Here is a 26,929-nt window from a genome sequence, read left to right on the forward strand (position 1 = left end):
AGGTACTTTTGTTCAGGGCCAAACATTTTGTAATTTCCCTCTTGGCCAGGGGGAGATGCAAGCCCAGGCCTAGTCAGCAGGGGGCACCATTTTCTTAAAATAGATCCCCAGTGGCATTTCAAGGGCCTCAGAAAGGGGAATATTGAGTTGAAGTTTCTATTTGCTGCTTCTGTCTTCCCTCTGTAGCTTCCCATTTCTCCCCACCCCACCACCCTGCCAGAGTCATCTGTGTGAAACAAGAATCTGATCCTGTCACTTCACTCCTTAAATCACTTCCAAGATTCCATGGTTACCTTCCTAATACAATCTAAAAAGCCCTTCGGGATCCCACAGGAGTCTTTTCCCGGCTTCAACTCCTGCTGTTTCCACCCTACCTCATCCCACCCTCCTCACACTTCCGGCACCCCGCCCCCACCCCCATTCACCACCAACTATTTGCAGCTTCCCGCTATACTATTCACTGTCACGCCTTTGCACCCACAGTTCCCTCTGCTTGGAATTCCCTTTTCCACCTGATGCTTCTAGCAACTCCATTCATTCAACACATTTCACAAGTGTGCATTGAGATCGGCCCTGTACCAGGCACTCGGCTGTGGGTTGGAGATACTTGGAGGAGGGAGCCGACTGGAGCCTTTCCCTTATGCATCTGACGATGGGGGCAGGGGAGAAACAGTATACAAGTCATCAAATCAACAAAGCACTTGGACTTAGTTCAAGGGATAACTGATCTGTCTCCCTTGAGCAGAGCTGATGGTTCCCTCCTTTAGGTCTTCTGATGGCTTTTCATTCTAAGGGTCCCAAATTCTAACACGTGCATGATGGTGGTAGCGAACGTGGATGAACGAAAAGAACCAGTTTAACTCAACAGGGAAGTGGGTGAGGTTGGGGGTGGGTATGTGGCCTGTGACACTGAGAGAACATCCCAGCTAAAGGGGACAGTGGTGTTTTACCTCCTTCGGATTATTGCCAGATCTGTTATTTCAAAAACAGATGGAAATACTGATTTTTATGTGAACTCTGACAATTTTTAAAATTCCTTGCCAACTAAACTAAACGTGTCTACAAGTCAGATCTGGCCTATGGCCACCGGTTTGCCACCTCTCATATTGCAACACTATATCACTGTCTTGTGTCTGATTAGTATTTACATATATTTTCTCCCCCAAGACTGTGTCCGTGTGTCTTTAGCCCCTAACAGTGACTGGCACAGGGTAGGTGCCAGTCAGACATCAATAAATGTTTGTGGAAGGGTGGAAAGAAGGGAGGGAGAAGGAGGCAAACTGGGAACAACAGTTTGTTGATGGAAGTTCTTATTCCCACTGCTTTGGGCATGGGACGGATGGAACAAGAAAGCCTGAAACAGTTTATTGCTGAGTATGCACGTGTTCATGAGTGTGAGTTCCCACGTTAGCAGGTGTGACAGCTGGAAAATGTGTCTAAGAACCATCGGCTCCTTTCTCAGTGAGCTCCCAAGCCATCCCACCTCATTCTCGGTGGATGAGGGGGAGGAGAAGAATGCAGGGCTCAGGGTGGACTCCTGGCTTCCTTCCAGGACCCGTAGTCGCTGGCACAGAGATCAGAAAGAGCTTATAGAGGCTTTTGGCACCAACTGATACATCCTCAGGGGAAGGTGTCTGGCAGCTGCTGCCACCCACTCACTGCCTACCCTCTAGAGTGCCCGCTGCATAGCAAGCAGTTGTGGGGGGTCAAAGTAAAATGCTCTCTCTTCTCACTTGTCCAAAGTGAGACCATCAGAATGACCCTTCACCCTGCATTGGGGGGCATCAAAACTCCCAAGCTGAAGAGAAGGGTGAGGATGGCTTAGACTCCCCATCGCAGCCCCCAGAGACGGAGGGCGGGCTTGACCCCTGGAGCAGTCTGCCGATTCTGCTAAACGGTATGCTGTCCTTTTTATCAAGAGAGGGTTCTGCCTTGTGCCCACACAAGGGAGCATTCTTTTTAAGGGAGCATTCTTGCTGCCCCAATGAATAAGGACATATCTTCAGAAAATAGATATCTGAGGCTCAGAAAATATATTTTGTCTGATTTACAGAAGTAACCAGATCAATCAGGAATCAGAACTTCCATCTGGGCCCTGAAATCTCTTGTGAGACCTGAGAAATGTGATTTTCCGAAGCGGAGAGGGTGGAGGGTGGAGGGGCAGCCTGAAGTACATTGGAGTCACTCTTCAAGCGGGATTATGGAAATTTCTGTCCCATGATTCTCCCTCTGGTGAGAGGTATCTTGAAAGCCAAAGATGCATCATCCAGCCTCCAGTGTGCATCTTGCTCCCTACCAGCCCTTGGCCAGCCAGAAGCTTTGAAGCAAGACTTTCCAGGAAGCAATCTCTCCCACAGGCAGTGCTGACTCAGCCCAGACTCCAAGCTCTCAGGCTGGTCCCTGGCCCAGAGTAGCCAGCAGAGGCAGAGACGCACAGGGGCTGTGATCCTGGGCTGTGTGGGTGCTGCTGGGAAGGGGAGATCGGGGTGCAAGACAGTGGGGCATGGACGCTGAATTGTTTAGGCTTTTGCTAAGGGAAAGGGGAGGAGACTCAAATAGTGGCTCGAGTCCTCCGAGTTCCAGCATCCTTTGACAAAAACTATCTTTTCTAAATATCCAGAGGCAGGGATCGTGGCCCATTTAGTACCTTGAATCTGGGAGTGAGAACATTCCTTGTCTCATTTCTAATCTGCCATGGGCGGTGTGACTGACCATCTCTCTGGGGCCTCCACCTGACTGTCCAACATCCCCTTTCCCCAAAGGACCCCCCCTTGGATTAAAGGGAAATGTGTGCTCCCTCCCTCCTCTTCACTTTACAAATTACCTGTGGTTCCTCCCGTCTCTGCTGCCCCCTGTTTCCTTCCCTCCTGCTGCCTTCCTCCTTCAGTCCTTCATGTCATTTTCCTCTCTCCATACTCCTCCCTTCTCTCTCTCTCTCAATCTCCCCCAGTTCTGACAGCGAATCCTTTCCCTGGCATAGGCCCTCGACTCGCTTGCCAGCTCTGCTGGGTTTACTCTTCTCATTTCTGTAGCTTCTGTCCAATTATCTCTCTGGCCAAGCTCATCGGGAGCCCTCTCCTCTGGCCACGCACCTCCTTCCTTCCTGCTGCTAGCAATGCTATCACCCACGATTCATTCCCATTTGGGAATGGGGGTAGAAAGCTGGTTTGAATAAACCGGGAGGTGTCTGGTAATCTATTCTGTGTTCTTCTCTGAAGGCCCCAGCAGAGTTAAGCAAACCTTAAGGAAGAGGACACCATTTCCTAGACCATTAAGGGCTGCAGGATCTAGTTCTAACGAATGGGGGATCAGAAGCTTTTTAGAGTCAGCCAGTCCTGAAAAACAAGGGCCCAGTGACCGGGAGGACTGGAAGTCTTGCCACGGAAAACAAAGCTGTGACTCAAAGGCATCATGTAGATGCTTTCTTGCTCATCCACGTTCCTGAGTTTAATGTTGTTGGCTTGAGAATTAACTTTGAGACTTTTCCAACGTAGATAAAAATAGAGCTCATAAATGCCATCACTGGCACTTTCCGATAAGGTGGCCTTTTAAGGGAAGACTGGGCTCCCAGTGGATGCGGTGAGTCAAGGAGCCTCTCAAGCAGATGTTCAGGGCTCTCACAGGCTGCCCACCAGCCTGTGGCCAAACCGAGGATGCAGGAAGAGGAAGCTCCTGGAGGCTTCTGTGCCTGAAATGACAGGATCCAAGTTCCGGAAAGGAATGTTTCTTTCACTAGTTAATTCATTTATTCATCACACAAGCATTTATCTGAATACCTATTACATGCTAGGAATGTTCCCTGTGCTGAAAACATAATAGCAAAAAAAAAAAAAAAAAAAAGGGAAATCCCTACCCCCAAAGAGCTTGCCATCTAGTGAGGGACAGAGAGGGAATCAGGCAACCACGATACAGGGGTTGCAGTGAGAGGAGAAATATGGGAAGACCTAGCTCAGGGCTAGGGGACACGCACAGCTTCCTGGAGGAACAGACAGATGAATCGAAGCTGGAGAATCAGCAGAGAATTAACCAGGGGAAGGTGAGGGTAGGGTCAGGGAAAGCTGTGGAGAAGACTTTTCTGGGAAGAGATAAGAGTATGTACAAAAAGAGAGAACTTGGTTTACCAGGGAATTGAAAGTAGTTCTTTGTGTGACAGGAAACCTTATTGCTAGGTGCGGTGGGAAGCATAAGAGACCACCTGGAGACTAAGGCATAGGTCACTGGTAAAGAGCCTTTCACCTCTATTAAGGAGTATGGATATTGTATTGAGGGCAGTGAAGGGTGGAATGCAAAGAAGTGACTCGATCAGATTGACTTTTTAGAAATCTCACTCGGGCTGCAGAGCAGACATGAACTGGAAGGGTGAAGACCAGAGGTTGGGAGCCCAGGGAGGAGGCTGCTGCAATCCCAGAAAGGACTGGGGAGGTGACAGTGAAGACAGAAGGAAGCAGACAGAACTGGGAGATAGCTGAAGCATGGAATTGTCAGAACTTGGTGTTGAATTAGAAGTGGGATTGAAGAGTCAAGGACACTTTCCTGTTCCCAGGCTTGAGCTACTTGGTGTGACAAGAGAGCACCGGAGGAGAATCAGGTTTTACATCTGCTGAATATTAGGTGCCTATGGTCCATCCAACTGAAGATATCAGGTTGACAGTTGGATATGTAAGTGGAGCTCAAGAGAAAGACCTGGCTCAAGACAGATTTGGAATATTCTTTAGCAGATGGATGGCAGTGGAGCAGTGAGAATAAAGGAGCCATCTCAAGGCAAGAGAGGACAGTGTGAAGAGGAGAGGAACTGAACACAATCCAAGGAAAGCTGATATTCAAAGGATGTCCAAAGGAAGAGCCTGTAAAGGAGACTGAGAAGGAGTAGCCAGAGAGGTAGAAGGAAAAACCAGGAGTAATGGTCGTCTGCTGTTGGCCCCCAGCATTCATTTCCTCCTTCTGCCTGAATTTCCTTTAGGGAATTCACTCCTCCCCTGTTCTCAGTCCTGTGGTTTGGCTCATAGGGAGACATGCTGGCTGGCTCTTCCTAACCCTCCTGGCCCACTCCCCACAGCCCTCCCACTTACTCTGTGTACTCCAGCCACACTAATTTTCCTTGAGTTTCTCAAAAACTCCAGGTTGGGCTTCCCTGGTGGCGCAGTGGTTGAGAGTCCGACTGCCGATGCAGGGGACACGGGTTCGTGCCCCGGGGCGGGAGGATCCCACATGCTGTGGAGCGGCTCGGCCCGTGAGCCGTGGCTGCTGAGCCTGCGCGTCTGGAGCCTGTGCTCTGCAGTGGGAGAGGTCACAGCAGTGGGAGGCCCGCGTACCGCAAAAAAAACAAAAACAAAAACAAAAAACTCCATGTTCTTTCTGGCCTTAGGATCTTTATCTGCCTGGCCTGCTTTCTTTCCTCATTCCCCTTCTCCACGCCCTTTGCATACTAACCTTCCTTTCATGCTTCCAACCTTCTTAGACATTCCAGACAAGTCTAGGGTTTTCTGCGGTACATTCATTCATTCAGTATGTACTAAGCAGCTTCTGTCCATGTGTCAGCACCATGCTGAATGCTGGGACATTATGGAGAGCAAAACAAACAGGCTGGAGCCAGCAACTGATTAGGAGAGATTGATAATAAGTAAATACACAAGACAATTACAAATTATTGTTACTGTTGTAAAGGAAGTAAACAGAGTACCAAGATACCTAGAAGGTCCTTATTTTAGATAAGGCAAGTGGTCAGAGAAGGTTCTCTGAGGCTGTGAAAATTAAACTGAGACCTGAAATAAGAGGCAGAACCAGCCAATGTGAAGAGTTTAGGGGAAAATTGTTCAAGGTAGGGGGAATAGTAACCATAATGCTCATGGAGGGAAAGAGCTTGATGGGCTCTAGGAATTGATAGACGGCCAGTGTGGCTGAAATGAAGATGGGGAAGAAAAGAGCAACAGGGGATATAGTTGAATATGAGACTCTTAAAAACAGTGGTACAAAGTTTGGGTTTTATTCTTGGTACAATGGGAAGCTATTCAAAGTTTTTAAGCAGGGGTGCAGCATGATCTAAGTTTTAATTCGATTGCTCTGGTTGCTGAGTGAAGAACAGATTGAGGGACGGCAAAGAATTAGGAAGACCAGTTAGGACCCTCTCGCTGTGGTTCAGGCAAAGGAGGATGTTGGCTAGAACTTGAATGGGACTGGGGAGATAGAAGTGGATGGATTCAAGGGATACTTTGAAACTAGAATTTATGGGAATTCCTGATGGATTAGAGGTAAGGTATTAGGGGAGAAGAGGACTCAAGGATGGTGCTCAATTTCTGGTCTGAATGAGTGGATAGAGAACCAGACTGGCTTGGCTTGGACTGCCCCCGCCCCCTTTGTGCTCCCCCCTTCCTTGGAACGCCTGAGGCAAATCTTCAGAAGCCCAGAGCTTGAGAGGCAAACACTGTTCAAAAACCACTGGGGGCTTCCCGGGCTTCCCGGGCTTCCCTGGTGGCGCAGTGGTTGAGAGTCCGCCTGCCGATGCGGGGAACACGGGTTCGCGCTCCGGTCCGGGAAGATCCCACATGCCGCAGAGCGGCTGGGCCCATGAGCCATGGCCGCTGAGCCTGCGCGTCCGGAGCCTGTGCTCCGCAACGGGAGAGGCCACAGCGGTGAGAGGCCCGCGTACTGCACCCCCCACCCCCCCCCGAAAAAAAAACCAAAAACCACTGGGCTGGAGAATCAGTATGGTCCCTTCCGGTTTTAAAAATTTTTAAATTCTAAACTGAAAACTCTTTGTGAATAGGGACACTATTTCTATTTCTTTTGATTCCTCCTGTAGTTACCTCCGTAGAGCTCTGTACCCGGGGAGCATTCAGTAAGTGCTACTTGACTGTTCATTTGGGCACAGACTTTCCATAATTGAATTTTAGATTAAATTCCCTTTAAAAAATAGGATTCTAATGTAGAATCAACTTGCAGTTGAAATCAATTCACCTTGATAAAGTAGAGCCATGGCAAGGATAATCTAAAATTGTAAAATCCGAAGTAATTTCTATTTGAGTGGAGGCAGAGAAAAAAAATGTTTTTCCTAAACAACTTATCTACATTTAGGTAAATGTTACTTTAGGGCAAATACCAACAGGTAGTGGATCAAGCCCATTCAGAATAGGGCCAAGAAACCACTGAAAATAATTCATAACAGTGAATATAATCCATTTTTTGGTAATATATTCTCTCTTGAAAGCAAATATTGACCCTCTAAAACTTATTTTGAAACAATGACTTTAGGTAATTCTTAGAACCATTTTAAAGATGAACAAGATGGAGATGGAGCTGTGTGGCCAGTCCAGGACGAAAATCAAAGGCAAGGTGGACTCAGACTTGCCATTTCCTCTCTTCTCTTTCACACTGCTTCTCCTCTGCTTGATATACTCCACTCTTCAGACATGATCTTTCCCAACCACTTCTCTGGGTGAAAAACGCAGAACTTCTATATCTATAAGCACGTTGATCAAATCCTCAGATAAGCACACCATTCCAAACCTTTTATAAAAGAGGGAAGTAAAGTAACAGAATGTCTTTTGTATGCCAAGCACTTTTGAACAAACATGTCATTTGATGCTGCTTATTACCCTATGATGAATGCCCTGTTTCAAGGATGAGGTGGGAGGGTTGGTGGTCCAGCATCTGACCGCCTTCCTGTTTGGGATGAGTATCGTGCTGCGGACAGCGTCAGTGAGAAGGAGTACTGAACGTTACACCGTGGACACCGTGGCAGCGAGACCTTTCTTCGTTTCCCTCTTCACTGCCCCTCCCCCCTCCCCCATGGTGGTCAGGGCCCAGGATGTGGTCTAGGTTAGTCAACAGGGTGCTGCTGCCTGGGCTCTGGGTTCACAGCCTGAGGCACACAGACGGAAGGAAGGTTAAACGTCCTTTTGCAATGGCAGCAGCAGGAGCCATGTGTCTGGTGGTTGCACTTTGTGGCAGTGCCCAGAGGTTGGACCTCCTGGCCAGAAGGTCCTATTAAAGAAGGTTGCTGTTCTTCCTCCACTAGCCCTTGATTTCTGCCGAATTTCCAAGACTGATTCTTCAGCTCCTGACAATTCTGGGAGCCAGAGATATTTCTTCAGTAAATTCCAGTTGGGGCTGATATAGCCAGCGTTGGGGCAGTTCTTGCAACCAGAAACCTGACTGATCTGTGAGGAAACAGACCCTGAGGTCAAGGAGCTTGCTCAGGGACCCTGGCTAGCAAGTGTCAGGGTTCTGGCCGAGAAGCCCGTGCTGCTTTCTTTGATTCCATGCTTCCTGAAGAATTCTAAAGAAGGGCGTAAAGGAAAGGAGCAAGGATGGCACAACGATTAGAGTGAGGCTTGAAGACCAGCAGGCATGTGAACACTTACCCCCAAATCCACATTCAGTAACACATCCGTAAATAAGCGGGGTCTATTCTATTCTGTGTAGAGGGACTGTGCTATGTTCATATATTATTTCAGTTAATCCTCACAACATTATGATACGGTGAGCATTATTTTCTCCATTGTTCATATGGAAAAACAGGCTCAGGGAGGTTCGTCCAAGTTTATACATAGAAAGCGATAGCGCTGGGTTTGAACTTGAGTCTCCAAGGCGGCTGGAGCTCATTCATTAAGCCACAGCTGCTTCACTAGGAAAGTTAATCAATCAATAAATGTTTCATCGCTGCCAATTTTCTACTAACCCCATCACAACCCTAGCACAACCTCATCAGTGTGTTCTTGTTGGTATGCTTCCTTGAGTGTGGTCTTACATCTGTATCCCAGGGGATGTCATCTGTCACTTTAGACAGGACCATGCCCTTACTAAGGATCTTCCTTCCTGAATTTCCACCTCCTATCCAGGCACTCATCTTCTATTCATTCCTGCCTGCCTCTACCTCCCCTACACCTTCAAGGGAAACCACGCCTTTGCTTATTGGACTGTAAAATGGAGCTGAAGATCCTCATTGGCGGAATAAATACCAGACGTCTAGGGGTCTTTGGGACAGATTCCTTGCCCAGACCTGGCTCATGATGGCCAAAGAACACTTTGTCATTTGTGTTTTGGATTAAGAAAACAAGTTCTGTATGTTTCCTACCATCACAAAGAGCAGTGAATTGAATTGGTGCCATTGTAAGCTTGATTGTTGTTGCACAGATAAAAAAGCCTCATTAAGTCCCTCGTGAGGGGAGAGAAGAGGGGGTTTCTTGCTTGTTGTGGTTACAACAAAGAAACAGTAAATGGAGGAAATAATTAAATAACTGCACTTTCCCCCCCAAACCTCATCAAGAGGCTGGGTGAGTTTTTAATTAGTGCTGCGTTTTCAATAAATCCGTATCTGTACGTGGTACTGATTCTTTCCTGGATAAGGAAAGATAATAATGAGAATCCTATTTTTCAGCCCCACACTAAAGGGATGCCTAGTGTATTTAATCATGCTGTAGAAATCCTGGCAGCTTTCTCTGAGCCCAGCCTCTGCTCTAATTACATTTCTAGATTTTAGTAAATTGAAAGGGAAAATGTAGGAACAAAATAATTAAAACTGAAGAGGAAGTGCATATTAAAAAGGAGAAGCTGTTTAAAATTCTTCCACACAGTGCTTCCAAGGACATCTACAGTCGTTTAATCAGATCCACACCAAATCAAAGTCCTTTGTACAGAGGCTGGTGGGATCACATCTCAGGTGGGCGGTATGGTCCCCATGGTAGAACGGGAGCCTCATCACACCAGGTTACAGATGGAGATAGCACTCTTATGTCCTTCTAGCTCTCTGGAGATTCAGGGCCAGCCTGGACAAGCTGCTGGCGCAGACTCACCAGCTCTGAGGAGTCACTTCCCAGGTCCCAGGCAGAATCTGACTAAATTGTAATGATTAGCCTCAATTGTAAGGTAGCTAAAGTATGTTCTCCGTGCCTCCAGTTTCCTCCTTCTGCACCCCTTCCCACCTCCATGCTCCTCCCTCCAAGCAGTACCCCTTTTCTTTCTTCCCTGCCATCCTGTGAAATCTGAAGTCAAAAGAACAGGAACTGAACAGTTTCAGTGACACTAGGAATCAGTTACTTGTAACTGGTTACTGGGTTGCCTGTGGGGCACTCTGATTCTTCCCAAGGACCACAAACCTCACTGGCTTCAGCTAACAGAATGAAATGTTTGTTGAGGATGATGAGTGAAATCTAATTGGAGAGTTTCAGGCACCTGCCTAATAGGTGACGGAAGTGCTTCTTGTTTTAAGTGGGGCAGGCACAGTAGCCACATCATTGTTGAATTTAGGATCTCCATTTCTTGATCATTTTGGCTGAAATATGGGTTGAGCAAGCTTAAGGAGTTTAGAGTGTTTTGTCTGTCATTCCTAGGATATTTTAAGCTGTGGGATTTAGGGTGTGCTTGCGTATTTGAAAGTGGAAGGCAGCCTGGCACTGTCACAGCCTCCCCTGTGGCTTTGCTCATGGGCTCCCAGCTTTCCCTGCTGAACAGACTCACCAGCCACTCGGAGCCAGGATGCATGTGGCAGGAGACAGTCCCACAGAAGCAGAGCTTCCGGTAGCTATCCCCAAGGCAGGGCTCACACCTTGTCACCCCACGACCCATAGATTCATCTGGTTGCTCTTTTGGATACAATGCCTTCTCGTGCATTTGTGTGCGTGTCTACATAATGATACAATCTCAGTATGGAAAAGAGACAACGCCTGTTCCAGATTATTTGGCTTGATTCAGTAAGAATTTTTTTTTTTTTTTTTTTTTTTTTTTTTTTTTTTGCGGTACACGGGCCTCTCACTGTTGTGGCCTCTCCCGTTGCGGAGCACAGGCTCCAGACGCGCGGTCTCAGCGGCCATGGCTCACGGGCCCAGCTGTTCCGCGGCATGTGGGATCTTCCCGGACCGGGGCACGAACCCGCGTCCCCTGCATCGGCAGGCGGACCCTCAACCACTGCACCACCAGGGAAGCCCAAGAATAATTTTTTAAAGTTGAAGCTAAAGGAAAGAATTGTAACAATAACAAATATCCCATCACTGACATTATTACTCTAATGTAATAACGTGGAGATGACTTTTTTCTCCCAGGGTCAAGATGCTCTGAGACTTTCTCTTTTTTTGGCCGCACTGCACGGCATGCGGGATCTTAGTTCCCTGACCAGGGATTGAACCCATGTCCCTTGCAGTGGAAGCATGGAGTCTTAACCACTGGACCACCAGGGAAATCCCTGAGATTTTTTTCTTTTACTCAACTCAGGAATCAACGATAGCCCTTGGGGAGCTAGGATGTGAGACCAGCTGGGGACGCATGTGTCCAAGACAATAAATTGTCACTGAATCAGCTTCCTTTCAGTTAAGCCACCTATATGCCTGCCTTCCCTCAAAAGAACGGTCCTTCTCCTTTCTGTTTCCAAATGCTCAGTTTTATGTTACTTAAAAGAGTCTCTAACATCATCATAAAGTCTAAAAAATATTTTACTGACAGTTGGTTAGAAAAAAAATGAGGTAAAGTCGTTAGTAATCCACACCCTGCTTGCTGGTATAAGTTGCTGTTGTTAAATGCCTTTATTGTTACGGCCGCCCCACTCCCACTCTTGGTGTGCCTCTATTTGGTCCTCGCACCTCCGCGAAGCCTGCCGCGCCCTGCACGCGACCCCCTCCTAGTTCCCGCCTCTTTCTTCTCAGGCCCCTCCTTCCCCTCAAATCCTCGGGCCCTGGTGAGAATCTGGACGCATGCGCACTAGGGAAGGTAGGCGGAGTCTTGAAGCAGAGGGAGGAGGGGCATGAGAACCCAGAGAGGGGAGGGGAGGGGAGTAGAGGGGGCGGAGGCCGCGCGGGGTGGGGCCCGGCGGGTACGCGCTCGCTGCGTCGACGTGCTGACGCCATGACGCCCCGGCTGGTGTGTTTCGGTGTGTGTGTGTGTGTGTGAGTGTGCGCGCTCCGAGTGTGTGTGTATTTGTGTATCGGCGGTTCCGCAGGTCCCGGATGTTGCGGACAGTATGAGGCGAGTGCAGGGGGACGGGGACCAGCAGCTGTCGCCGCCGCTCTCAGGTGAGTGGGGGGAGGAGAGTCGAGGAAGAGGGTTGTCCTGTCGGAGTGTGGGGGGGCGTCTCCCTTAAGGGGTGACTGACCCCCCCACTCCCGCCCCCCCCCACCCCCCCCCGCCGCACATAACTCTTCTCTGCCCCATTTCCCACATGCCGGGTTACGTGGCCCGCGAATGCCAGAGCCTAATCAACCGTAAACGCGCCCCCGCCTTCGGCCCCCCCATAATTTTCCCAGCCCCATCCCCCTTGCCAAATAGTGAGCTGTCGCCTGCGGCGAGATGGGTGACTGCGCATGCGCGAGTGTGAACGAGCCGGGGGTGCTTGGTTGCTGCCCTCGGGGCGCATGCGCATCGCTGTGTTGCAGGGACCTGCGGGATAAAGAGACCCTTGACCACGCGCATGCCTTCTTCCCGGGCAGTGGGCTAGACTTGGTGCCAGATAGTGAGCCTGTTGCTTTTATCCAAAAGGGAGAATTTAAATTATTTGAAGGAGTTTATGACAAAGCACCGTTCGCATCTTGTGTTGTCCTAGAGACTCCCAGGCTACAAACGCCTTCCAGAGCCAACACGCCCCACGCTGACCCTTCTTTTGAAACTGTCACTGCAACTTCTAGTTCTAGCATTATTTTTCTTTCCTCGGATACTCCCATCGTCATGTTGTATCTTTAATGCAAACTTCCCCTAAATTTAGGAGTAGGTGCCCCAACCCATTCAATTATTCTGGCAGGGGATTTTGGTAGCCTTTCTAAGGAGGACTAGGGTCATAAAAAAGAAAGTAAGGGGAGTTTTCGTTTAGTAAAATTATTTATTATTCTCACAGAACTAGATAAAGAGCGAAGGGTATAAGGCTTAGAGTAGTAATTGTAAATCAAGACGTCAGGGTTCTCTCATCTCCAGCCCTCCTACTTTGTGTGACCTATTTGCCTCTTTTTTGGTAAAAGATCTTCCTTAGCGCTTTCGTTTTAGCTGTACATTATTGATGCTCTGAACAGCACATGAAAACAAAAGCAATCTGAAACTACTGGTGGACAATAAATTACCCAGTGGACGTTTTAGTTTTAAGTAACAAGAGTGGTGTTTCTTTCACATTTGCAAATAACAAAGAGCAATTTAAAAAAATTAACTTTAAGGTACAATAATATTTCAGTGACCTAGAACCTGGGTTTTCAGTTGGCAGATTATACCTGGTCTCTTAATTTGCTCCTTCCTGTGTTGCCACTGCTTTGGATACTTGCTGCTTCTTACCTCTGCCATCACAACAGAGTGAGGAGTTAATAAGCTGTTACAAGCAAAAGGTTTGCTGAATAGCATTGAAATAAATAACTAAATTGTTGGGGTGTGTGTGTGTGCACATTTTCTGTGTTTTTCATTTGTCTTTGCCAACCTTGGCTCCTATCTGGATAACTTAGGAATGGGACATATTATTAGTGAGCCTTATTTTCTCTTCTCTTTCCTTTGTGTGTTCTTTCTTTGGTATTGACCTCTCAAGGCTTTTTTTTTTTTTTTTTTTTGCTGCCATTCTTAACTCTAGGACCTTATGTTCTTGGGCCTTAAAGTATATATATATTTTTTTCACTTCCCCATTTAACTCTGGCCTTCTCATGGTTCAGCTGTCTTTTGTGCTGTTTTCTGTTGCCATGGTTACAGCTGGAGCCAAGAGAGGACACAGAGGAAGCACAGGAATTTGGAGGGCATATATCTTCTTGTGCGCTGGGAAAGAGCTGGAGACTCATCTTTTTTTTCCTTGTGTGAAGACTGAGGAGTGTAAGTTATTGTGACAGCTTCACACTTAGGCTGGGAGTGGTTGGTGTCCATTTGGTACTTTGGGACTTCTCCTTCTAGAGCTCTTCACAGTGGTTAGTTTGGTGCTTGGAGATGTTTAATGTTGCCTATGTCCAGACTTCCATCAGGTAGTCTGGTAAAATCTTGAAGTAAAGCTATGGAGGTAATAAATGTCCACTTCTCTTCTCAGTAGGCTTCTGTCCTGTAGGATGCTGTGTTTTTATCTGGTTGAATTTACTGAAGTCTCATGTAAAATTTTCATGGTATGAAGACATGAGATGCTTTTAGGTTAAGATAAGTATTAATTAAATAATTCGAATTGGTGCAGAGCCATGTTTAAAAAAATAACTCTTTAAAATAGGTAACACATGTACATACATATGAAACAAAACTCAAACGCTACACAGAGAGAGGGAAGAATCTTTCTTCTCCTGTCCTCCTTTCATCCTTCTAGTTACCTCCCTCAAAGGAAACTGTTGTTACCTGTATCTTGTTTACCTTTCAAGAGATAATGCTTTTATAAGCATATACAACTATGTATTCATTGGTATTTTGTTTTTATTTGTTGTTTATACAAATGGTAAGATACTATACCCACTATTCTGCACTTGGCTTTTTTTACTTAGTATATCTTGGCTGTCATTTAGCAAAGTGCATAGAGTACCTCTCCCTTTTTGAAAGATGGCAGATATTCCACTGTATAGATGTACCGTCATTCAGCCAGTTCTTATTGGATACTTAGGTTGTTTTCAGTGCTACAATTAACTCCTTGTATGTACTTTTTATGTACATGGGTGTCTGTTGGATAAACTCCTAGTGGAAGGATATATGCATTTTTAATGTTAGATATCGCCAAATTGCTTCCCATGGAGGTTGTATATATATTCCTGCCAGCAGTGTATGAGTCTGACTCTTTTCTCACCAACACTGTATTATCAAATTTTAAAAATCTTTGTGCAGGGGACTTCCCTGGTGGCCCAGTGGTTGAGAATCCACACTTCCACTGCAGTGGGTATGAGTTTGATCCCTGGTCAGGGAACTAAGATCCTGCATGCTGCGCGGCGCTGCCAAAAAAAGAAATAAAAAAAAGTCTGTGCACTCTTTTATCTAAGTTTTAAAAGTTCATTATGTAGCTTGTTAAGATTCATTACACCCAGGAGTTGTGGATAAATACTGTCACTGTTTTGCAGATGGGGGTGGTGGTGATAGACATTGTTGGACTGAAGAATAATGTCATGAGAATAAAGTTGTATGCCTGGGTAACACGGGAAATCCGTTAACAATGCTAGGAAGACATGTAGAACTTATATTCTAATTTCTCCCTTTAACTCTTGCTGCTAGTTTCTCTATGTGAAATTCTATAAGCCCATAAGTGATGTTTGATGATCTCTTTGATAGCAGTGACTCAAAATTGTTTATACGAGTGAACTGCCATTCTGTTGAGGAATTGAAAAGCTAACCCAGTTAGTTAGGTGCTTTTCTGAGTGCCTGCACAGAATACTGCTACTGGTACTTTTATTTTAAAAAATTTTTATTTTATTTGCTTTTTTTTTTTAATGGGGTATAGTTGTTTTACAGTGTTGTGTTAGTTTCTACTGTACAGTGAAGTGGAGTTCCCTGTGCTATACAGCAGGTTCTCATTAGTTATCTATTTTATACATATTAGCGTATATATGTCAATCCCGATCTCCCAGTTCATCCCACCCCCAACCCCCTCACTTGGTGTCCAGACGTTTATTCTCTACATCTGTCTCTGTTTCTGCCTTGAAAACCGGTTCGCTACTGGTACTTTAAAAAAGTCTGCTAATTGCAGAATGTGTGCTTCACTATGAGCTGTGAGAAAATAGAAAATAATTAAAAGATGTCTGTGCTGGAAGGAGCTTACAATTTTATTGGAAAACCAAATCTGAATATATCAAATTATAAGAGAACAATTAGAAAACAGAACAGGAACAGAAATATACTGTGTTACATGCTGAGAGGACTTTGTAAAGAAGTGATTCGATTTAGAGGCGAGGTCATTTGGAAGCCCCTCCGGGAGGAAGTACATTTTGAGCACCCCCCCCCTTTAACAGCTGCTTAGGTGAAACATTTTAAACATACAGAAAAATTGAAAAAACAGTACCGTTATCACCTTTATGCCAATTATCCCATAGATTCAACAATTTTTCATGTTTTCTGTATTTGCTTTATCTATGTATGTGCATGTGTCTTTACATATAATATATAAATCTTTATATTGTAGATATCACGACACCTTAATACTTTAATACTTTACTTTAGATGCATCTTTTTAAAATACATTGTTTTAGTTAATTGTTCTTACATTGTCACAGCTGAGGCAATTAACAATACTTTCCTAATACCATCTAATATCCAGTTCATGTTCAGATTTTCCCAGTTGTCTCCAATACAACACTTGTTAGCTATTGGCATTTTTTTCTCCAAACATGCCTCTTTAGTCTCTCTTTTTTAAAAAATCTTTATTGAATTTGTCACAATATTGCTTCTGTTTTTTTAAAATAAATTTATTTATTAATTTGTTTTTATTTTTGGCTGTGTTGGGTCTTTGTTGCTGCTTATGGGCTTTCTCTAGTTGAGGCAAGCTGGGGGCACTCTGTTGTGGTGTGTGGGCTTCTCACTGTTGTGGCTTCCCTTGTTGCAGAGCACTGGCTCTAGAGTGCAGGCTCAGTAGTTGTGGCGCACGGGCTTAGTTGCTCCACGGAATGTGGGATCTTCCTGGACCAGGGCTCGAACCTGTGTCCCCTGCATTGGCAGGCTGATTCTTAACCACTGCACCACCAGGGAAGCCCCCTTCTGGGTTTTTTTATGTTTTGGTTTTTTTGGTCACGAGACATGTGGGATCTTAGCTCCCCAACCAGGGATCGAACCCGCACCCCTTGCATTGGAAGGTGAAGTCTTAACCACTGGACCACCAGGGAAGTCCCCTCTTTAGTCTCTTTCTCAATCTAGAACCCTTTATTTAGGAGCCATGCAGTATTGCCTTTTTGAAGAGACCAGGCCATCTGTCTTATATAACATATCACTTCTGGAATTTCCTGAGTGTTTCCTCACAGTTTCATTTAATTTGTTCCTTTATCTCTGTATTTCCTACAAACTGGCAATGAAGTCTTGGTTAGATTCAGGTTAAACATTTTTGGTAATAATACTTCATAGGTGATGCTATGTACCTCGTATCACATCACAGTAAGAGAAACATCATGTCATAATGTCTGACTGTTAATGGTGATGAATTTGTTCAAGATCATAAATACCAGGTCTCTCCACTGTGAAGACTTTTTTCCCCTTTGTGATTAGCAACTAATCTGTAGAGTGGTGACACTTTGGCATGATACTATTTTACTTCTCCAGCAACCTTTCACCTTCTGATGACGATCCTTGCCTGAATCAGTTATTTCTTTGGTTATTACACAATGGTAATTTTCTAATTCTGCCATTCCTTTGCCTTCCATCTTCTGTAAAGATTTCCCTCATCAATTAGGAGTAAATTATAATTTCTTCCCCAAAGTTCAGGTAAATTCTTAATTTTCCCTTTAGCAATTTTCTGAGTAAGGAGTTGGTATACCTTTAATGATAGCAAATGAATTGTTTCTTTTTCTTGCTCTCTTGGTTTTAGTATCATTATAAACTTGTGGATTTTAATTTAGTCCATGTTTTACCAATAATTATAGCTTTTTTTTTGATACTCAAAATGTCCCATATTTGACCTATGGGAATCCTTAAGCTTGGTGTATGAATGCTTCTAGTAAAAGAAGTCCCCGGATCACTTTGTAGTTTTCTTGTCTCAAATGTCCCCTCACCTCACCTCTGTACATTTATATATACATAAGTTACATTTTATTCCCTTTTAATAAATTATGCTGTTCATCTCCCTAGGGAGTTTCTGGCACCAAATTCTAAAAACTAAAGGTGCCTTTCTTTTAACACAATGCACCTAGTGTTTGACTCACTTCTGTGCCACTGGCATTGCTGGATTCTGAATCTGAGACCTCACAGATTTCTTATCTTGAATAGTCTTTGTGAAAGACAGGTAGTATCTCTGAAGAGAGCATTGCTTTCCACCCCGACATCGTTAATATAAGGTTAGCTATAGGGGAGACTGGGGGGTTTCTTCTCTCATGAGCAACCTTGCTTTTTTTCTGAGATTGAAAGGTACACAGGATGAAATTTAGAAACTGATAATTTGTATATAGTTAGAAACTGATAATTTGTGTATAGTATCTTGGGGATATGGGGTTTTGATTGTTATAAATCTTTGTGTGTATATGTATATATGTACAAGTATGTGTTTGTCTTTCCTCCCTTTTCCTCAATTACACACATTTCTCCAACGCAGTTGGACTGTTATGTAAGATTATGCTGTAATAGCATGTTTTTTTCATTATCACTAGATTTCATCATAAAAAAGAGACATTTTTCTTAATTAGGGAAAATTTTCAGATAGGCCATGAACTCTGATATCTAGCTGTCTTAACACAGGGTGTGGAACAGTGCTGGATCCTGTGGATTTTTATCGTGTACTATGGACTCAGAAATGTTGATGCATCCACAGTGTTTTCTGAAAATCCATCACACTAATGAAGGATAATATAAATGAAAGATACAGTGGAACTACATTCTAAAACTGTTTTAGGGGCTAAACTAATTCCTGCCTTAGCAGCAAGTGATTTATAAGATTCTTACCGTTTAGTGGTATTTTGAGTAACTTAACTGATTTCAAGTTATTCAAAGCCTGACAATAACAGTATTCTGATATTTATCCGAATTTCATTTTTCTTTTTACCATCTTGTCATATTTACTTTCAGATTTTATAAGGTTATTCTTAGCCTAGTTTTATAACAATACTGCCTCCATATTAAATTCTGGTTGTGTATTCAGGGAAGCACACCTGTTTCTTGTGTTTGTTTTCAGTCATGGTGAATCACTCTGAAAGGCTATGCTGATACATTTGCTACTAAGATCCAGTAGCTTCGTTTACTTTTGTTTTTGACAAGCTCCCATTATAGGAAAAAAGATTCTGAAGTTTAGCCTCTTTAGGGAACACTTGGGCCTTGCTTACAACTATGGGCATGTTTTAATAGAATTGGCAGGAGTTGTTTAGTTGCTCTGCGTGGCAGAGTTGGTCATGCTGCTTTGGGAGAGCTGGATGCAGACCACAGAATGGGAATTTTACATTCGGACAGTAACTGTTGCTTGACCGTGAAGACCTTTATTCTTTTTTTATTTTTAACACTTAAAAAAAATTATTTTATTTATTTATTTATTTTTGGCTGCATTGGGTCTTCGTTGCTGCGCGCGGGCTTTCTCTAGTTGCGGCGAGTGGGGGCTACTCTTCGTTGCAGTGTACAGGCTTCTCATTGCAGTGTCTTCTCTTGCTGCAGAGCACGGGCTATAGGTGTGTGGGCTTCAGTTGTTGTGGCATGTGGGCTCGGCACTTGTGGCTCGTGGACTCTAGAGCGCAGGCTCAGTAGTTGTGGCGCATGGGCTTAGCTGCTCCGCAGCATGTGGAATCTTCCAAGACCAGAGCTCGAACCTGTGTCCCCTGCATTGGCAGGCGGATTCTTAACCACTGCGCCACCAGGGAAGTCCCAACAACTCTTTTAAAAAGTTTTTTATTTTTTGGCCACGTCGCACAGCATGCGGGATCTTAATTCCCTGACCAGGGATCAAACCCACACCCCCTGCAGTGGAAGCACAGAGACTTAACCACTGGACCACCAGGGAAGTCCCAGAGACCTTTATTCTTGACTGTTTCTGTCTAAGAAGCTGTTGGCGTAAATCTTCAGGCTGTAGCACCAGCTACGTCAAAGAAGGGCTTACAGTAGTTCTCTGAAGACCTCTAATTCCTCCTATCAATCTATTTTTTTGAAAGAAAAATAGATATATATGTAATCATTCATCTCCTTAATTTGAGATTTACATAATCCTTTTCTTGGTATTCAGAAACAGGTACTACTTTCTGTTTCTATGATTTTGACTACTTTAGATACTTCATAAGAGCGGAATCATGCAGTATTTGTCCTTTTCTATCTGGCTTATTTCACTTAGCATGATGTCCATGAGGTTCATCCATATTTTAGCATGTGTCAGAATTTCCTTCCTTTCCAAGGCTGAATAATACTTCTTTGTATGTATGTAATTACATTTTGTTTATCCATTCATCCACCAATGGACCCTTGGGTTGCTTCCACCTTTTGCTGTTGTGAATAATGCTGCTCTGAACATAGGCGGGCAAATATCTCTTTGAGACCCTGATTTCAATTCTTTTGGGTATATACCCATGAGTGGAGTTGCTGAATTATATGTTAATTCTATTTTTACTTTTTTTAAGGAACCTCCATACAGTTTAATGTACTGGCTGCACCATCTTACATTCTTACCAATAGTGCACAAGGGTTCCAGTTTCTCTACATCCTTGGCAACACTTGTTATTTTCTGCTTTTTAAGAAAAATAATAGCCATCCATAATGGGTATATTTTAATTTGTTTTTTAACTTTATCTTTTATTGAAACTAAGTTTAAACTTTAAAGTAGGATTTTTATTTCCTTTATGGTGTATGTTTCTTGTGAGGTAATAGTTACATCCTGTATTTTCTTCTACAAGTTTTAAAGTTATGTTTTTCACATTTAGGTTTCTAATCCACCTAGAATTTATTTTGATGCTTGGTGTTAAGTAGGGATCTAATTATTTTCATAAGGATAACCCAAAGTAGGGATTTAATTTCCTTTCCATAGGATAACCTGATACGCCACCATCATTTATTGAATAGTCATATTTAACCCCTACAACTTTAAATACCACCTACATGTTTCCAAACATATGAGGATTTGTGTCTGTGTTCTCTATATTCTGTACCATTGATCTGTTGGCATATCTTGTGCTGGTACTACACTGCCTTAATTATCATAGCTTTATAATAGTTGTTCATATCTGGTAGGGCAGGTCTCACTACCTTGTTCTTTTTCTGTTCATCAACCTCTCTGAAAAACCCTGTCAGATTGGTGTATTTCAGTGAAGCCATTTGCTGTCTAAATTGTATTGACATGATATAATGGCCTTCTCCAAAACAGAAAAAATCAAGCCTCCCTTATCCAGCAGCTGGTCGTTAAGTTTGTCTCTTATTCTGAATGAGCCGATAATTTCCATTCAATTTTTAGTTTTGTTGGAGTGATATTTTTATATATATATATAGAAATATGATCTTCAGATGGAGGAGAATCTTGTTATAATTTGTTGTTTCATACAAGGACACCAGATGAAACACTTTTGGTAACGGCATTGAGGTTCTATGGTGTTAAGGCTTTCTTGATCATAAGGAAAAGAAGCCTATTTAAAATAGCTCGTATAAAAGATTTATTAGAAGGAAATAGCTGTCGTCGAATCCAAGGAAAAGCTGAACAACAAGGCTTCAGAAAGGGCTGGCACCAAGACACTTCCAAGTACAATACTTCAGCAGTTAGAGTTAATGGACTCTAGCGTTCCACCATAAACAGACCTCAGTATCCATGAAGCTTAGTTCAGATTCCTGAGCAATATCTGATTTGGTCAGTCTAAGGCTTGATTTCCCCTGGGCCAGATATCTGCCCCAGGTTCAACTCTGGTTGAGGATACAAAAAGAAATTTGGGGCTGGAATCAGAGGCAAATTCTCTTAAGCAGTGGTTCTCAAAACTTTCTGGTCTCAGAACTCTTTACACTTAAAAAAAATATATATATATTTGTTTTATTTATTTATTATATTTTATATTTGGCTGTGTCAGGTCTTAGTTGCAGCACGCGGGATCTTCACTGTGGCATCTTTTCGTTGTGGCACGCAGACTTCTCTCTAGTTGTGGTGAGCAGGCTTTCTCTAGTTGAGGTGTGCGGGCTTAGTTGCCCCGCAGCATGTGGAATCTTAGTTCCCTGAACAGGGATCGAACCTGTGTCCCCTGCATTGGAAGGCAGCTTCTTTACCACTAGACCGCCAGGGAAGTCCCTCTTTACACTCTTAAAAATTATTGAGCTTTTATGTGGTTTATATCTATTGATACTAAATTAGAAATTAAAACAAAAAACATTAAAAAAATATTAATTACTTAAAAAGCTATCATATTAACACAAATAATATATTTTTATGAAAAATAATAAAAAATTAAAAGAGTGACATTTTTAGATTTTTGCAAATCTCTTAAATATCCAGCTTAATAGAAGACAGCTAGAATCTCATATCTGCTTCTGTATTCAATCTGATGTGATAAATTGTTTTGATTGAAATATATGAAGAAAATATGGCCTTAAAGGACTTGTAGTTGGAAAAGGGAGGAGTATTTTCAGACAATTGTGCATATTATTCTCTGATACTACACCAAAACTTGATAATTGGTAGTTTCTTCATAAGTTAGGTTGAAGTGTGGAATCTGAAATCATATCGATGTTACTGTTACATTAAAATTCATTTGCATGAATTTTATAATATCATGATACATGATTTTATAATATCATGCATTGGTTGTTTAGGAAATGTTGGTTCATTGAGTTAAGCAGATCTTCCAAATGACACGTTTCATAATATAATACCAAAAAACCCACATTAGCTAATATCACTATTCTTCTTATCAGAAAAATTTGTAAGTATTGGGCATCTATTAAGCAGCTACAGTATTTCCAAAATTTTAATATTTGATTGAAAGCTTGGACTTTATCATTGGCAACAAATACTATCAGTTGTTTTCCTTGAAGGGACAGAATCACTTCATTTTCAAGAAAATGCCTGCTAAATATTCATGTCTGAATAACCACAGTTTGCCCTTTGTTCCAAGTAAAAGTAGTGTTCTATGAAAAAAGCAGTTAGTTTAGCTCACTAATCAGAGTCACAATTGCTTTTCCTGGAGACAACCAATGTACTATCCTGTAGAAGTGCTTTTTGCATACTTCCCATTTCATCACACAGAATATTTAAAAGACCTGTACAAGGGCTCAGATTTAATAAAATTAATAATTTTTATTGCTTCATCAAGAACATTTTTAAGTGAAATTGACTTTTTAAAAAGATCACTAGTCCATGATGGTAAAAGACACACATAACTCTAGTGCAGTTTGATGCCATTACCTTGATTTAAGCTAAGGCATCCACAGTTATACCCATTATTGATTTTGTATCACCAGTGCAAATGCCAACACAATGAAAAAGGCAGTAGTTTCTTACTATTATGAAAATAGTTTCAACTTAACAGACTCAATGAAAGGGACTTTTCAGGGATCTGTGAACTACACTTCGGGAACCCCAGTGGGTAGGGAACAAAAGTCTATTATTTGAGGTACAACAAGTGTTTCATGGTAGAGTTTCACTGGATTGCTGGTAGTGTTACTTAACATCATTTAACATGATGTAGAAATGAATGGGATACTTAAAAGATCGTAAAAAGTTTCAGATTTCTTGTTGAACAGAAATATTTTCCTAGTAATTATTGTTTTCAAACAGCAGAATTTAAGGTATTCAGATTTTTAGCCAGGTAGTCTTTCAAATATGTCATAATCTTAGGGTAACCCATTTTAATATGGCTTATGGAATTTATGTCATCAGAGTAGCACGTGCAGCTTAAGATTTTTTTTCAAGCAGTTGAGTACATTAAAAAATCTGAGCTCCAAAAATTGCATTTGGGAAGATCTTGCCTTTTCAGAAAAAGCATAAGGGAAGGTTAAGGCTAGGAATCTGCTATTTCACCTTTAAGTCTTTTTGGTCATTAATGAGTCTTGTGAAAGAGAACACCCCTTCCCCCCAAATTTAAATGTGTTTTATGACAGAGAAGGGGGACTAGTGGTGTTAACTGACTTCATTTCAACAAGTATCTACTGAGTAATTATAAACGAAAGAGTTTGTAAAAGGTGGGGGAGGGTATGTTCTGAAATTAGTGGGGAATTAAACCAGTATTATGTGTTTTGGTGTTTAGAAGAGGAAGAGGGACTTCCCTGGCGGTCCAGTGGTTAAGACTCCTCACTTCCACTGCAGAAGGCACGGGTTCGATCCCTGGTCGGGGAATTAAGATCCCACAAGCCCCACGGCACGGCCAAAAACAAAAAAAGAAGAGGAAGAGACCATTCAGTTGGGAAAGTTAGGGTGGGAGGACTATCTTTATGAAGGTTACATTTGAGCTGGGTTTTGAAGGGTACGTATTTTAAAGGCTGGAATTTTGATAAGCAGGAATAAGAAGGGAATTCAGGCAGAAGGAATGTCATGAGTAAAAATGTGGAGGTGGGGAAATGCAGTGTTAGTATAGGGTGTGTACTGGAAATAATGAGCAGTGTAGTGTAGCTGAAGCAAAAGACACATGGGAAAATGGGAGCTGAGACAGGAAAGTAAATTGGCCCAGAACGTGGGAGGTCTTCTACCAAAGCCAGGCAGTTAGGGTTTAATGCGGTGAGTGGAGAGACTTTGAAAGTTTTTGATTGAAACAATAACATGATTAGAGTGTGCTCTCAGAAAATGTATTTGACCTCCATCATTTATTAATTCATTCATCGAAAAATTTTTAAATTGCTCTGTGCCACTTAAGCATGAGGAATGCTGTATATAGTGGTGAACCGAACAGAAAATCCCTATTCTCATGGAATTTACATTCTAGGAAAGGAACTTCAACAAATAAACAAAATATAATTACAAATTACTGTAAATGTTATGAAGGAAAGGAATAAGTTACTATGGGGTATAATGGGGAAATTAAATTTAATTGAGGAATCTGGGCAGGCCTTGCTGAGGAGTTAAATTTTTAATAGAGAGTACCTACCTTGTGCCAGATGATGTTCTAGCTGCTGGGGATATAGTTAAGGAACAAAACAGACAAAAATCCCTGCTCTCATGAAGTGCATATTCAGGCAGTAAGCAAGATAAATAAAATATATGTTATGTTAGAATGTGATAAGTCCCAAGGAGAAAAATAAAGCCAGAGAAAGAGATGCTGAACATTGAGGTGGAGGTGGGTGTTGCAGTTTTAGATAGAATGGCCAGGGAATGTCTCACTAAATCACTACAAAAGTTATATATATATATATATTTTTTTTTGCGGTACACGGGCCTCTCACTGCTGTGGCCCCTCCGGTTGTGGAGCACAGGCTCCGGACGCGCAGGCTCAGCGGCCATGGCTCACGGGCCCAGCCGCTCTGCGGCACGTGGGATTTTCCCGGACTAGGGCACGAACCCGTGACCCCTGCATCGGCTGGCGGACTCTCAACCACTGCGCCACCAGGGAAGCCCGAAAGTAATATTTGGGTAAATATCTGTAGAAGTAGAAGGTGAAGGAGTAAACCAGAAACTCCAGGCAGAGGGAGTAGCAAGGGCAAAAGCCAGGAGGATTGTATGTGCCTGGCATGTTCAAGGCACCAGCAAGGAGGTCAGGGTGGGTGGAGTTAGGTGAACAAGGGAGAAAGTAGTAGAAATAAGCTTGGAGTGTTTCATCGGAGTCCAGGACCTGTAGAGCAGAGGGTGGGCCCTTAGCTGCATGCCAGAATCACCAGGGGAGCTTTTAAAGCTCCTGAAGCGTGGGCTGCACCTCATACCACCTAAATAAGAATCTTTGCAGGTGGAACTCAGTGGCAGAGGTGATGGAGAGAAGTAGATTATTTGAGAAGTATGTCAAAGAAAATCTGTTTAATTTTAGAGTGAATGTGGGGGTTTAGGGAGAAGAAAGTGTCAAGGGTGACTCCCAGGTTTTGGGCTCAAGTAATTGGATGGGTAGAAGTGCCACTTACTGCGATGGGAGTGGGAGGAGTAGGTGTGGGATTTGGAGGGAAGATCAGAGGTCAGGAGTTCAGTTTTAGACATGTTAAAATTTGAGATGTGAATGAGGCTGAGGATAAATACATTAAGTAGACAGAAATGTGAGTGGAGCTTGAAGTAAAGTCAGAACTTGTGGTTATAAATTTGTATATAACCTGCTTGTTGATGGTCTTAAAAGGATCTAAATGACATCATATAGGATATATTTGATGGGGAAGGAACTGAAGGTCTGGGAAGTTTAGCCTATTCCTGTAATTTGAATAAGAATTGGTTCTAGTGTGAACTAGGATGGGGGCATTGGGACTAGAAAAGAAAGAGTAGGTTGGAGGTTTGGGGACCTGTGGAGCCTGTATGTAGTGGGTATGGACAGTAGACACAGAATGAAAGATAGCTTTGAGATGTCAAGCCTGGGTAATGGTCGGTCTGTTAACAGATATAAAATAGTCAGGAGGAACTGGTTTGGGAAAAAAGATAGTGTTTGGCTTTGCATATATTGACATTTAAGAGAGGCTGCTTAGCAGGCAGGCAGTTTAATCTATTGCACTGGGTTTTGGAAGAGCAGGTGAGCTTTGAAACATAAATCTAGGTTTTATTTACATAAGATTGGTTCACCATGGGAGTGGAAAAATTTTTGAAAACACAACATCCAAAGTCTTTATCATGACCTGCTGGGCCCTCTGTGATATCATCCCTTCCAGTTTCTTCTGCAGTTTTCCTTTGTGCACCATGTTCAAGCTGCACTGGCTTTCTTTCTGTTCTTCCAATATGCCCAGCTAGGTCCTCCTTCAGGGCTTTTGTACTTGTTTTCTTGTCTTGAGTGTTCCCTTCCTCTTGGTAGATGGAAAAGAAGTTCAGAGAGAAAAATTCGGAACTTAGCATCTGGGAAGTAGAAAAAATTCCAAGAGATCCTTGCTAAGTATGAGAATGTCAGTGAGCATCTGAAGTGGAATGGCTGTGGGAGCCATTGAATTTGAAATCCTGTCAACAAAAGGACACAGAGTACCATTTTGGTCTTCATGTACTCCAGTATTCAAATCTGTTGATCAGAGATGCTAACTCAGTGGATTTCCCCTCTGCCTTGTTGGTCTGATGATGGGGTGTTGGTGGTGGTCGTCGTCATTGACCTTTGGAATATAACTTGACTTGATGATGACTTGACTCACTGCTGTCCTGTCACCACTTATGGAGATGTCTGTCCTCTGAATAGGTGAAAACTTCCTTCAATGAAAGTTATTGGTAATTATTTCAGAAACTTCTGGCATGAAGAAACAGCATGAAAACAGCAGGGAAATTGATTACATGTTGACTTTGATACATTGTTAAGGATTACTCTTCATGAGCTAGTGTGTCACCTCTTAAGTGGTAAATAGTTGTATGTTA

At 43.0% G+C, this 26,929-nt stretch overlaps 1 protein-coding gene across 12 annotated transcripts in view; it reads left to right on the forward strand.

The window, feature by feature from the left end:
• The first annotated feature begins 11,694 nt into the window (after window positions 1–11,694).
• The window catches only part of SPOP (speckle type BTB/POZ protein), a 65,833-nt gene continuing 50,598 nt past the window's right edge, over window positions 11,695–26,929 (forward strand). For 3 of the 12 annotated variants that reach the window (XM_067021843.1, XM_067021840.1, XM_067021844.1), the window contains exons 1-2: window positions 11,819–11,999; window positions 13,642–13,758. The gene's annotated coding sequence lies outside the window, so the exon portion shown is untranslated. Of the gene's footprint in view, window positions 12,000–13,641; window positions 13,759–26,929 lie in introns of all 12 variants that reach the window. The other 9 variants (XM_059046368.2, XM_059046371.2, XM_067021846.1 and 6 more) reach the window with 8 other exon arrangements.

The sequence above is a fragment of the Kogia breviceps genome, chromosome 19, assembly GCF_026419965.1.
Source record: "Kogia breviceps isolate mKogBre1 chromosome 19, mKogBre1 haplotype 1, whole genome shotgun sequence".
Lineage (NCBI taxonomy): Eukaryota > Metazoa > Chordata > Mammalia > Artiodactyla > Physeteridae > Kogia > Kogia breviceps.